The 13,660-nt window shown below is 31.8% G+C and overlaps 2 pseudogenes; both read left to right on the top strand.

Moving 5' to 3' along the window:
- The first annotated feature begins 359 nt into the window (after nucleotides 1-359).
- On the top strand, nucleotides 360-1,535 carry LOC111621590 (annotated as a pseudogene).
- A 3,063-nt stretch (nucleotides 1,536-4,598) lies between these two features.
- Nucleotides 4,599-5,643, top strand: LOC111621589 (annotated as a pseudogene).
- The last annotated feature ends 8,017 nt before the right edge of the window (nucleotides 5,644-13,660 follow it).

The following is a 13,660-nucleotide window of genomic DNA, read 5'->3' as shown; positions in this document are numbered from 1 at the left end:
CTGTTATGAAAGGATAGTTTCAATATCTTCAAATTTTTAATAGTTTCAAATCTATAAATACATAAATCATTCGTTTTTAGTAAATGATGAATATTATGTCAAACAGTCTGGCAACACTAATTTTAACGTTTAGTTCAAATTGGCAATACTAATTTCGATCATTAGTTATGGTTTTGTTTTCATGTTATTACTCTACAGTTATTTCTTTTTAAGTTTATGAGAAAAAAAATGGGGGGAAGAACAAAATTAATTTTCTTTGGAAGAGAATTAAAAGAAATATTTGATAACATGCATAAAAGAATAAAACAAAAAGATGCACCAGACAACCTACTGGAATACTGTCAAAGTACAGGATTTTATCAAAAAAAACTTTGGTTAAATAAACAAAACAAACAAATATTAGACTTCTTTTAGCATCAAGCTTCAATAACAAGTAAAAAGGCAGGACTCCAACCAATTGGTACTACTATATTTTATTTTCGTTGTTCACTCACAATATTTTTGACAATCCAGTATAAAGTTTTATTATGTATTTAATATAGGCTAACTTACATTCTGAAAAAGTTCACTACATTTGGTTCCAAATACACTAATGGCCATTAGAATTGTTACACCAGGAAGGCGGCACACCACACACATGAAATTTGTATGACAGATAGCACATGCTGTGATATGCAAATGATTAGCTTTTCAATGCATTCATGCAAGGCAGGCGGTAGTAGTGACACCTACAATATGTATAAAGAAGAGATTTTACAGCAGGTTTCTCGTACAGAAATTGCATTTGAACACTGTTTTCTGGTAAGAACATTGTTGTTATGCCTCTTGTAAGGAGGAGAAATGCCTACCAGCACATGTCTGACTTTGATCAGGGTCGAATTGTAGCCTACCGGGATTGCGGTTTATCGTACCACAGTATTGCTGCTCATGTTGGTCACGATCCCATGACTGTCAGCAGAATATGGAATCAATGGGTTCAGGACAGTCATACAGAATGCCGTGCAGGATCTCAGTGGCCCCATCCCTGACAGTCATCTTATCCACATTGCTTTAATGGATCGTACAGCCACGTCACAAACTCTTAGTCAAGAAATGGGGTTGTTTGCAAGACAACAAGTGTCTGCACAAACAGTTCAACAACGTTTGCAGCAGCATGGACTGTCAGCATGGTGACCAAGGTTTTGGCTACTCTTGACACTGCATTACATGCAGGAGTGCCTCCAATGCTGTGATCAATGACGAACCTGGATGCAGAATGTCATCTTTCAGACGAATTCCAGTTCTGTTTAGAGCACCATGATGGCTACATCCATGTTTGGCGGCATTGTGGAGAATGCACATTGCCATCATGCATTTGACATCATCATACTGGCCCATCACCTGGAGTGATGGTATATGGTGCCATTGGATATACATCTCGATCACCTCTTATTCGCATTTCCAGCACTTTGAACAGCAGCTGTTACATTTCTGATGTGTTAAGGCCTGTGGCTCTGCCCTATCTTCGAGGTCTCTGTAATGCTACATTTCAGTAGGACAATTTATGACCACATGTTGCCTGTATTGTCCTGAGCTTCCTTGATACAGAACATGTTTGACTGTTACCCTGGCCAGCATGTTCTCCTGATATCTCACCAATTGAAAATGTCTGGTCAATGATTGTCAAGCAACTGGCATGCCACCCCTTGCCAGTCACTACAGTTGATGACCTATGGCATAGTGTTGAAGCTGCATGGACTGCTGTACCCATACATGCCATCCAATCTCTGTTCAATTCCATGTTCAGGTAGGTAAGTGTTGTTATTGCTGCCAAAGGTGACTACTCTGGGTATTGATTTCTCAAGATCTATACTTCCAAATTTCCTGAAAATTTAATTATTTGTTCTTCCCACTATAATGTATGTGTCTAATAAATATTCTGTTTTTTGCATTCCTTTCTGGTGTAGCAATTTTAATGGCCAGTAGTGTAAAGACTAATAGATAAACTGCATTTTTAAAAACCTTTTTACTTCAAAATGCAAGTGATTTTTTTATTACAAATAAATTTCGTTTATCTTTGCATTTTTAATATATTTCAATATAATGAAATTTCAGTATAAGAAAAATATTTTGATGGTCCCACAATTCTATTAATTCTATTCAATTCAAATTAATTTAAATTAATTCTATATTCAATATAAATGGATAACCCATAGCTATTTTGTAAAAATGTTGTGCCCCTATAGTTTATNAATTTTTATTCACTGCTTTTTGCTTTCTTTCCTTCACTTCCACCAGCACTTTCACTGGATAGAGGTCGCTTGGTAAAATATCTATCCAAAGAGGTTTGTCTTTGCCTACTTTTTAAAATGTTTCTAAAATTACTTAGGCAAATGTCATTACTGTGAGCAGCAATACAGCTAGTGTAAACCTTATTCGGATGTTTCTTTTCAATAAAATCAGTCACTTTCTGATAATACCTCAAGATTTCCTTTATCAAGCAAGATCCACAACAAAGCAAACACGCAGACTGAGACCAATGAACAGAAGTGAATAAAAAATGGCGCTGCGAACTAATTTAACGTCGTATGGTGAATTTTTGTTCGTATCGTAAAGCAAAAATACGTTCGAATTTCATGTCATATCCTGAAAATTTTGTATGCTGGGGCGTTCGTATCCTGAGGTACCACTGTAATAAAATAAAAGTGTTTTTTAGAAAATGGTCCTGCAGACATCTGATATGTATCTTGTAGACAACAGTTTTGGAACCACTGCTTTAAATGATATAATGAAATAATATTAAGTAAAAACTGAGGCATTTTCCAATGAAATTGAAACTATTGCTCTTTGAAGAAATAATTTTTCTCTGTGATTAAAAATTTATTTTAAAATTAAAGCCATCTCTCTTTGGAACACTTAAAAAGAAAAACAAAGAAAATGCAAATAAATGGGCAAATCCATTCACTTTTATGCATGCATCTTTTTCTTGCTGACTTTGTTTGACCTTCGTATTTACCTCATTAATGCTAGGATTTGATATTCTTTTACTATGCATGGATTGTTCTAATTCAAATTTTAATTTATAACTAGAACACTAAAAAAAATATTGCTTGTTGAAACTGCTGCATAAGTTATCTTTTATTATCTATTTATTGATTATGATTATGATCCACATATTTGAAATGCTTATTCCACGATCAAGTTTGAAAAAGTTTTAGTGTGGGCTACAGATGGTATAAAATGGGTGAATTTAGAAAATATAATAATTAACCATCATGTACTATCTCTGAACACACACAAAATAGTCATTATAAAGTACTCTAAAACCAATTTTAAACACACCAAATCTAAGAAATAGTATATATGTTTCAGGAGAAAAACAAAAATACTTGTTACATTGCAACCATGTTAAGAATATACTTTCAAAAGAATACTGATTCTATTAATTATCAAAATATATTATTTATTGATTAAACACTCAGTTTTAGAATACAGCAGAGCGTCGATTATCCGAATCAATTGGGGACTCGGGTTGTTCAGAAAATCGATATTTCGGATAACCAATTATGTACGAAAAAATATATTAATTTATCCCATGTTGACATTTTTCTCTGTTGCGTGTCGCTTCGCGTTGAATTTTTGTCGATGTTAAGCCTAACGAAGACTATTGTATTGTTAATAATTATTTTTTTTATTTTGTACAAACAAAATAAATATATTGAAAAATATAAAAACAATAAAAAATTATACTTCAGAAGTTAATTTAGTATCAAAAACGTAAAATATTTGAGTAGCCCAAGACATANTCTCCGGAACGAATTAATCAAATTCCCATAGAAACCTACGGTAAATTGATAATCGGTTAACGAACAATTCGGATAACGAACAAAGTCTTGGAACGGATTATGTTCGTTAACCGATCACCCACTGTACATGCCTTTTTGCTTTCATTATTAAGTATATTGATGAAACATATGATAATTGAAACTATTGTAATAAAAAATTTAATGAAAATGAACACACACACACACAGTTTTCAGTATAACAAATTTATCTTGAATCCCCCACCAATTTCCTACTCAATTCAATGCAAAAATATTTCAGTTTAACATAATAAAAATTCTATCTGTTATGAAAGGATAGTTTCAATATCTTCAAATTTTTAATAGTTTCAAATCTATAAATACATAAATCATTCGTTTTTAGTAAATGATGAATATTATGTCAAACAGTCTTGCAACACTAATTTTAACGTTTAGTTCAAATTGGCAATACTAATTTCGATCATTAGTTATGGTTTTGTTTTCATGTTATTACTCTACAGTTATTTCTTTTTAAGTTTATGAGAAAAAAAATGGGGGGGAAGAACAAAATTAATTTTCTTTGGAAGAGAATTAAAAGAAATATTTGATAACATGCATAAAAGAATAAAACAAAAAGATGCACCAGACAACCTACTGGAATACTGTGTCAAAGTACAGGATTTTATCAAAAAAAACTTTGGTTAAATAAACAAAACAAACAAATATTAGACTTCTTTTAGCATCAAGCTTCAATAACAAGTAAAAAGGCAGGACTCCAACCAATTGGTACTACTATATTTTATTTTCGTTGTTCACTCACAATATTTTTGACAATCCAGTATAAAGTTTTATTATGTATTTAATATAGGCTAACTTACATTCTGAAAAAGTTCACTACATTTGGTTCCAAATACACTAATGGCCATTAGAATTGTTACACCAGGAAGGCGGCACACCACACACATGAAATTTGTATGACAGATAGCACATGCTGTGATATGCAAATGATTAGCTTTTCAATGCATTCATGCAAGGCAGGCGGTAGTAGTGACACCTACAATATGTATAAAGAAGAGATTTTACAGCAGGTTTCTCGTACAGAAATTGCATTTGAACACTGTTTTCTGGTAAGAACATTGTTGTTATGCCTCTTGTAAGGAGGAGAAATGCCTACCAGCACATGTCTGACTTTGATCAGGGTCGAATTGTAGCCTACCGGGATTGCGGTTTATCGTACCACAGTATTGCTGCTCATGTTGGTCACGATCCCATGACTGTCAGCAGAATATGGAATCAATGGGTTCAGGACAGTCATACAGAATGCCGTGCAGGATCTCAGTGGCCCCATCCCTGACAGTCATCTTATCCACATTGCTTTAATGGATCGTACAGCCACGTCACAAACTCTTAGTCAAGAAATGGGGTTGTTTGCAAGACAACAAGTGTCTGCACAAACAGTTCAACAACGTTTGCAGCAGCATGGACTGTCAGCATGGTGACCAAGGTTTTGGCTACTCTTGACACTGCATTACATGCAGGAGTGCCTCCAATGCTGTGATCAATGACGAACCTGGATGCAGAATGTCATCTTTCAGACGAATTCCAGTTCTGTTTAGAGCACCATGATGGCTACATCCATGTTTGGCGGCATTGTGGAGAATGCACATTGCCATCATGCATTTGACATCATCATACTGGCCCATCACCTGGAGTGATGGTATATGGTGCCATTGGATATACATCTCGATCACCTCTTATTCGCATTTCCAGCACTTTGAACAGCAGCTGTTACATTTCTGATGTGTTAAGGCCTGTGGCTCTGCCCTATCTTCGAGGTCTCTGTAATGCTACATTTCAGTAGGACAATTTATGACCACATGTTGCCTGTATTGTCCTGAGCTTCCTTGATACAGAACATGTTTGACTGTTACCCTGGCCAGCATGTTCTCCTGATATCTCACCAATTGAAAATGTCTGGTCAATGATTGTCAAGCAACTGGCATGCCACCCCTTGCCAGTCACTACAGTTGATGACCTATGGCATAGTGTTGAAGCTGCATGGACTGCTGTACCCATACATGCCATCCAATCTCTGTTCAATTCCATGTTCAGGTAGGTAAGTGTTGTTATTGCTGCCAAAGGTGACTACTCTGGGTATTGATTTCTCAAGATCTATACTTCCAAATTTCCTGAAAATTTAATTATTTGTTCTTCCCACTATAATGTATGTGTCTAATAAATATTCTGTTTTTTGCATTCCTTTCTGGTGTAGCAATTTTAATGGCCAGTAGTGTAAAGACTAATAGATAAACTGCATTTTTAAAAACCTTTTTACTTCAAAATGCAAGTGATTTTTTTATTACAAATAAATTTCGTTTATCTTTGCATTTTTAATATATTTCAATATAATGAAATTTCAGTATAAGAAAAATATTTTGATGGTCCCACAATTCTATTAATTCTATTCAATTCAAATTAATTTAAATTAATTCTATATTCAATATAAATGGATAACCCATAGCTATTTTGTAAAAATGTTGTGCCCCTATAGTTTATGAAAAATGCAAATAGTAAAATGAAAAAGTATATATCATATAAAAATAACAAGTTTTTTATGGGTTTTTGCGAATGCAAATATACGAGGTAGAGATGGCGCCTTAACTCTCGTTGCCACCAGATTAAAATGGAGAGACTTCTCAAAAAATAACAAAATTTTATTTCACTATTATTTTATATGTAACATGTGATATTAAAGCTAAATCTTCATTTCCAGATTCTTAGGTTATAATTAAGTTCATAATTATTACATAATTTAATCTTAAGATAGCTTTATTCTCTTTAGGCCAAATTATACAGTAATTATTAGTGAAATTATTACAAAAATTACTTTTAGCCCTTAGTATAATTCAATTAAATAAAATATCTACAAACGTGAGGCAGATAATAGTAAGGGCTTATCACACCAGTGATAATGGGCACAAACACTCAGGAATCAAAGTAAAAACATTTAATAAAAACAAAAAAAAGGGGTACAGTAAAATTGACAACATAAGTATGAAAACAAAAAGACCCAAAATGCATTTCAGACTATAGTCTCTCTTCAGTTGGTAATATACTTAAAACTATACAAGATAAACTATAAAGATCACACACTGCTATAAATGTGTGAGCAGTAAGCATCATCAATGTAGATAGGTGTAAAAAATCTTCATAACGTTGCAGTGTGGCATGATTTACAAGGTACTGATACAAACAGTTATAAATTAGCGCAATAAAAATGTAAATCTGTCTTATTGTTTTTGGTATGTATATAATTTGTCTGTATAACATTACAGGTATACCTCGCCTTACTTCAGTAATTGGTTCCAGGAGAATGACTTAAGTCAAAAAAACGACGTAAGTCAAATTTACTTGTCTCCAAATCTACTTGTCACTAGGCTAAACCATAAATTGCCAATTCCGGTTCTGTATTTTATTTATTAATGCATTTTTAATAATGTATGGTTAATAAGGATCTNTATTAAAAACAATCATTATGGAGAAAAATAGCAAGAAATAAAATTTTTAAATATCTGATCAGCAATGTATTTATTACATAAATCATTGCTAAACAGTACTCTATATTTTAATTTTCAATGTTTGTTTAGTAATTACATTTTTATTGTAAAACAGATAACAACTTACAAACTTACAGCCTACTAAACATTTCAATATGCATACAACCTGATTTTGATTTAAATATTTTTATGTTATAGACATATCTATATATATTCATAAACACACTGAAATTATTTTAGGTTAAATCCACACAATATTTCTAAATTTATAACAGTTTTGCATTGTTAAATTTATGGACAAATATTTATTTAATGTCTCTATAAATACATCATAATTTAACCTAATGCTGCCTGAGGCAACAAAGCAATACTTAAGTTTACTTGTTTCTGACTATTAATGACTCAGATACATTAAAAGACATTAATTAAATGCTGAAATGTTGCACTGATTTTGAAACTAATTTATTAACATAACATAATGTCCACCATCATCAATTATTTAAATAACAATTAAAGAATCATAATGTCAAAATATATGCAGATATTTAAACAGATGTAAAAAATAAACAAGTCAAAACTACAATAAAAATTTTATTTAAGATATCTATACTACTAAAAATTGACTTTATATGAAACCGTAAATATACAGAAATTGTATATTTATGGTTTCATATAATTTTTTAATTGTATTTACAATAGGAAATATAAGCACTAAACATGACAGATATATTTAAACAAAGATTATTAAACATCTTTGAAATTATACAATTTTAATTGCATTAATAATGTTTGAGATCAGTGTTATTTAAATGGTTAGAAAATATTATATGAAATCATTTAACTGTTCTTAGATTTTAAAGAAAATTTTTCTTTTGAACAGATATCAAGTTCCCAATGAAAACATCAATTGGTCTCATTGTTCTTCATAAAGCCACTATATAATAAGATATAAAAAAAGGAAATTTTAAAAAATAATTTTCAAACTAAGGATTATGAAGACTATTTTAAAAGATCCAGTATTAATTCCTAATTTGTCTAGATCAGTGGTTTCCAATTAGTTTTTCCTGCATACCACTTCAAGAAAGAGCTCAAACTCGTGTACCCCTTATAGCAGAAATTCATATTAATCCACGCTAATATTATAAATTCAAAGGTAATTCTGTCTGTCTGTCACCTTTTCACGTCTAAACCACTGGACAGGTTTTAATAAAATTTGGCAAAGAGATAGCTTACATGTTGGAGATGGACATGGGCTACATTTTACTGCGAGAAAATATCTTACTTCCACGAGAAAATTCGATATAATGCGGGCAAAGCTGTGAGTAGACAGCTAGTGATAAATAGAATAAGTTTTTTTACATTTATTACTGTACCTTTAAAATACAATTCTAATAACAATGAAAATAACATAAGGCTATTTAATTTTAATGTGACAAATGTGAACAATTTTCTTTGCACAACTTTGTAAAATCTGGTTGCTTTTTGGTCAGCTTCAGTCTCGAGTCATCTTTGAGTTGAAGTCAGTGACGATGTTTAGTTTTCATGTTTGTCATGCCAAAAATCCGCTCTCACAGAGGTATGTTGTGCAAAATGGTAGTAAATATTTTATTGCTGCTTCGCTGACATGATAATTGTACAATTTTTGTTTCTTGCATAAGAATATCATTTAGGTATTGTCACAAATGCATTTTTTGATGAAATTTTGAGAATATTTTTAGTTATAAATAAACTAATTTGTGCATTCGACATCATGTTGTAAATTGCCATGATGGTCCACCCATTATTTTTTTGATTGCTTCATCTCATGCATTTAAATTTTAAATCGACTGATTTTAGATTGCCGCGTGTACCCCTTCATGCAATTTTTATTCATGCCTTCATGCATACCCCTTCACGCACTACTAATTGGGAACCATTGGTTTAGATTTATATTTATCAAGTAATTTACTAATCATCAATAAATGAAGTAACTTTTCAATCTCATGCATTTAAATTTTAAATCGACTGATTTTAGATTGCCGCGTGTACCCCTTCATGCAATTTTTATTCATGCCTTCATGCATACCCCTTCACGCACTACTAATTGGGAACCATTGGTTTAGATTTATATTTATCAAGTAATTTACTAATCATCAATAAATGAAGTAACTTTTCAATCTCATGCATTTAAATTTTAAATCGACTGATTTTAGATTGCCGCGTGTACCCCTTCATGCAATTTTTATTCATGCCTTCATGCATACCCCTTCACGCACTACTAATTGGGAACCATTGGTTTAGATTTATATTTATCAAGTAATTTACTAATCATCAATAAATGAAGTAACTTTTCAATTATATATTAAAATTACATCAATTTATAACTGCTAAAATATCATATTTAATAACTTTGTGGACATCATATTACTATATATATACAGTCGACTCCCCTATAACACTGTTGATAATTCAGTTTTATATGAATTCCATGTTGTATGAGTCACTTAGATTTTACAAATACGTCTGCCGGGCTGTGAATGGCTCACATATTTGTAAAATCTAAGTGACTCATACAACATGGAACATATATAAGCAAAATAAAAAAATCCAGCAATGATTTGCTTCACTTTTCTGGCAACATTTAAAACTGCATGTGTGGTGCCATCTATTACATACTTGCCAATCTTTAGAATGGGGATTAGCTGTAGCATTGGTAGAAAAATGTTGATTTTTGAATAAAAATGCTGACAGCATAAAAAGCAAAAAATTCTTTATTAACATTGATGATGTTGTACAATGCTTATATTAAATACAGTACTTTAATAAACATAATTTTAAAGTTATCTCTGCATACAGTATCTTATAAAGCTATTGCCAAAACACTGTCAAGAGTATGGCAATAGCTTTATACTCTTAACATCACAATTTAAAAAAGGTCAAATATTTTATGGGACATATATAAATCTACACCTAGATTTTTGATGTATTCCATCTTGATGGGTCATAAATATAGATAATGCATGATGAGTGCCTCCTGTTACATGTTTTTGTACGATGTTTTGCTTTATTAATAATTTCTTTTGTTAAGATACAATATACACATGACAGATGCTATCAGTCAGTTTATTGATTCACTGCAATTATTAAGGACAATAATTTTTCTGGTTATTTACTTCCTATATCTGTCATTTTTTATCATACTGAATATCTTTTCCTTTTGCCATACATCAATGCAATGTGGTAAAAACCATCATTAGCCTTACTATTTTACAAAAATTAGAAATCTTTGTAAAATAGTTGGGCTGATAATGGTTGTTTTCTTGAGAAAGTTCATACCATACAACCTGTATATTCTTAAGTGATGAATCAGATGTTTCCTTTTTTGGTGGAGAAACTGTAGTGATGCTCAATAATTTGATATAACTGTAAAATTAACTCATTTCCTTCTACTGAGGCATCAGCCATAATTGGCTTAACCTCTAACATTATGGCATTAAAGTTGCCAGATTTGAGGATGCAATTTAAATAATGACGATGCAATTTATCTTATCTGTCATTTAAAATGTTCACATTTGAGCTAAAATTCTCATACATATAAAAAAATATTAATCTTGATTCATTCCCAATTGAAGGAATCTGAGTATTTTGTTCTGGTTTGCTTCAATCATTCATAATAAAATACATACAATGTCTTCAGCATTAGTGTTAAACTTGTTAATTTAAACAAATGACACATCAAAAAAATTACTGCTAAAATCCATAAATGTTGTGGAATATAATTGATATCCTAATGATTGAGTGTTATCAGGAAGATTTCAGAAAAGAAGCAAATATATTCCAAACAATAACAAAGAGGCAGCTCTTCAATGATTTGGCATTTATTTTGATGAAACAGTAAAACTAATATTGCATTTGTAGTGAATTATATAAATGCTATTAAGCAGTACTGGTCAATTTTAGGATGAATGAGAGCTAAAAATTAATTTATTATTGAGGGGCTATGTATATAACTAAACCTCAAATTTTTAAAATCTTTCAAATCCTGCTTTATCAAAGAACAGACTCAGTATTCATAGTATAGTATACATTCTAAACTTCCCTAGGTAAGTGCTATAATTTTGTGCAGAAAACCTGTATTGCCATATAATCCAACCAACATATACACCAGTGAAAATTCTTAGAAGGGTAATAAAACCTTTGCATAACCTGCAGCACCATTTATGGTACTCTTCCAGAAGAGCTGTTGAAAGTATGACACACTGGCAGGGCCAACCCAAAGGAAAGCAGAGTCCAATAGAAATTCTTGTAAAGGGTGTTGTGAAAAAAGTCAAGTTTTTTCCTTTCTTTTTATTAGACAAGTTAATTAGTATTTTTAAATAAGATTAATTTTTATTTATAAAATAAAAATAAATAAATAACCCTTTTATTTATAGATGAAGTAAATAAATATTCATTTCCATTTAATTTATCTTCTATCTTCTTACATCTAATTCAAATTACATGGGGCCTGGGTAAGTATGGGGTCACTGCCAGCACACCATTTGCATTGGTATGCTAGCATTATTTATTGGTATGCAGTTTTAAAGTTTAACTTCTAAATCCATTAAAGATGTTATTAAATGCATAATGCCTGTAATACTTTTACAAGCCCTCGTTTATTATGTCCCAAGACATAATAAACAAGGGCTTGTAAAAGTATTACAGAAAAATCTCTGGCCATACATTACAGATACTAGAAAGACAATAAGTTACTTAAAGAACCTGAGAAGATTTTATACTTTGTGAAACAGATTCCAGGCTATGAAGAAGCTAATGAAGTGATGCAGTCAAGTGGGTAACAGCAGACTGTGATGGCCACAGTCACACCAAACCTAAAGTTTTTTATGAGAGTTATGTCTATATATTTCTAATTAAATACATGCATATAGGATGAAACAATGCATATCCTAACCTGCAACTGGAAATAAAATGTGTAATGAAAATTTTGAATTGTGCAGTGGGAATTCCAAATTAGTGCTGTAATTGTCTGATGCTGGGTTTTATAAGTATTTCTTTCTTCTGGTTACATTAAAGTTAAAATAACTACCTAAATTACAGTGTTCAGTAAAACATAACCAAAACAGAACCTGAATAAAAAGGAAACCAGCCTAACTAAAAAATTTTTCAGAATGGAGCAATTTTCTATGTTAAAAAAGAACCTGTTCAAAACAAAAACCTGCCAAACCAGAAAAAATATTTGTTACCGTGCAATTCTGGTTTACACAGGTTTTACTGTATATTTTATTCGACCCATGAAAAAGGACAGTTACTAAGATTTACAATTTGTATTGAATATATACAATAGATATTTTTTATGCAGCTGCAACATAAACATCATTTAAACTATAGTCCATAACCACAGCACACTTATTGTATAAGACATAAGATTTAAAGTAATTGGCCGAACTCGAAGGAAGGAATAGGATAGGGAGAAAGAGGTGAGTGAGGGAAGAGAGGAAAGAGAAGAGGTAAAGTGTGTAGGGGGTGGGGAAGAGAAAGGAGAGGGGGATAGGAGGGGAAAAGAGATAGAAGGGAAAGGAGGGATCCATGAGCGCTGCTGGGAAATGATTATAGAACCGCTTAAAATATTATACAATTAACAAGGCAGATTATATACAGTTTGAATGGACAGATGAGATTGGTGGCACTTAAGGCAGCTACACACATTAAGTTAATCCTTTGAGGCTGCCTGACCTTGAGGAACTTCAGAATTTCCTATCGCCCACAAACGAAGAAAACCTCTCAGCAGAGGGTGGGGCAGCTTGCCCTGGGCACCACTTGCAGAGGGGAGCCAAATGGTTTCCAAGAAAAACAAAATTTGTTTCTGGAGGGGGAGGGGGTGCCAATATAGTGTCGTGGCCCGGGCGCCAGTTATGTTCGCTACGCCATTGTGTTTATTATTACACCACTGATGTTTATTGGCAACAAATTCTATTAAAACTCGCGGGGAAAAAAGTATGCACAGAAGTCTATGGTGTAAATAGTAGTAGTAGTGGTTTGGTAGCACTGATCACAAAATTAATTTTTCATATGAATAATTTTTTAATGGAATTATTTCAGATCACAAAATTAATTTTTCAAGAGAAATCTTGGGCTATAGATTATGTTAAAAAGCATCAATTATCAGCGAAAGACAATGGCAAGTCGATTTTACTACCAAAAAAATTCATGGATTAAATTTTATAGACGAATATATATTAATAATTCTCAACCACATCCGATATTAGTACAAATTGTAAACATTATTATCGCAAATTAATTTTATAATTTAATAATTAAAAAGAATTTATTAAACTTTGTCTT

Source organism: Centruroides sculpturatus, unplaced genomic scaffold (genome assembly GCF_000671375.1).
Source record: "Centruroides sculpturatus isolate CEXI.00-Female unplaced genomic scaffold, Cexi_2.0 scaffold175, whole genome shotgun sequence".
NCBI lineage: Eukaryota > Metazoa > Arthropoda > Arachnida > Scorpiones > Buthidae > Centruroides > Centruroides sculpturatus.
Note: the sequence above shows the minus strand (reverse complement) of the source record. Positions and strands in the feature narration are given on the sequence as shown.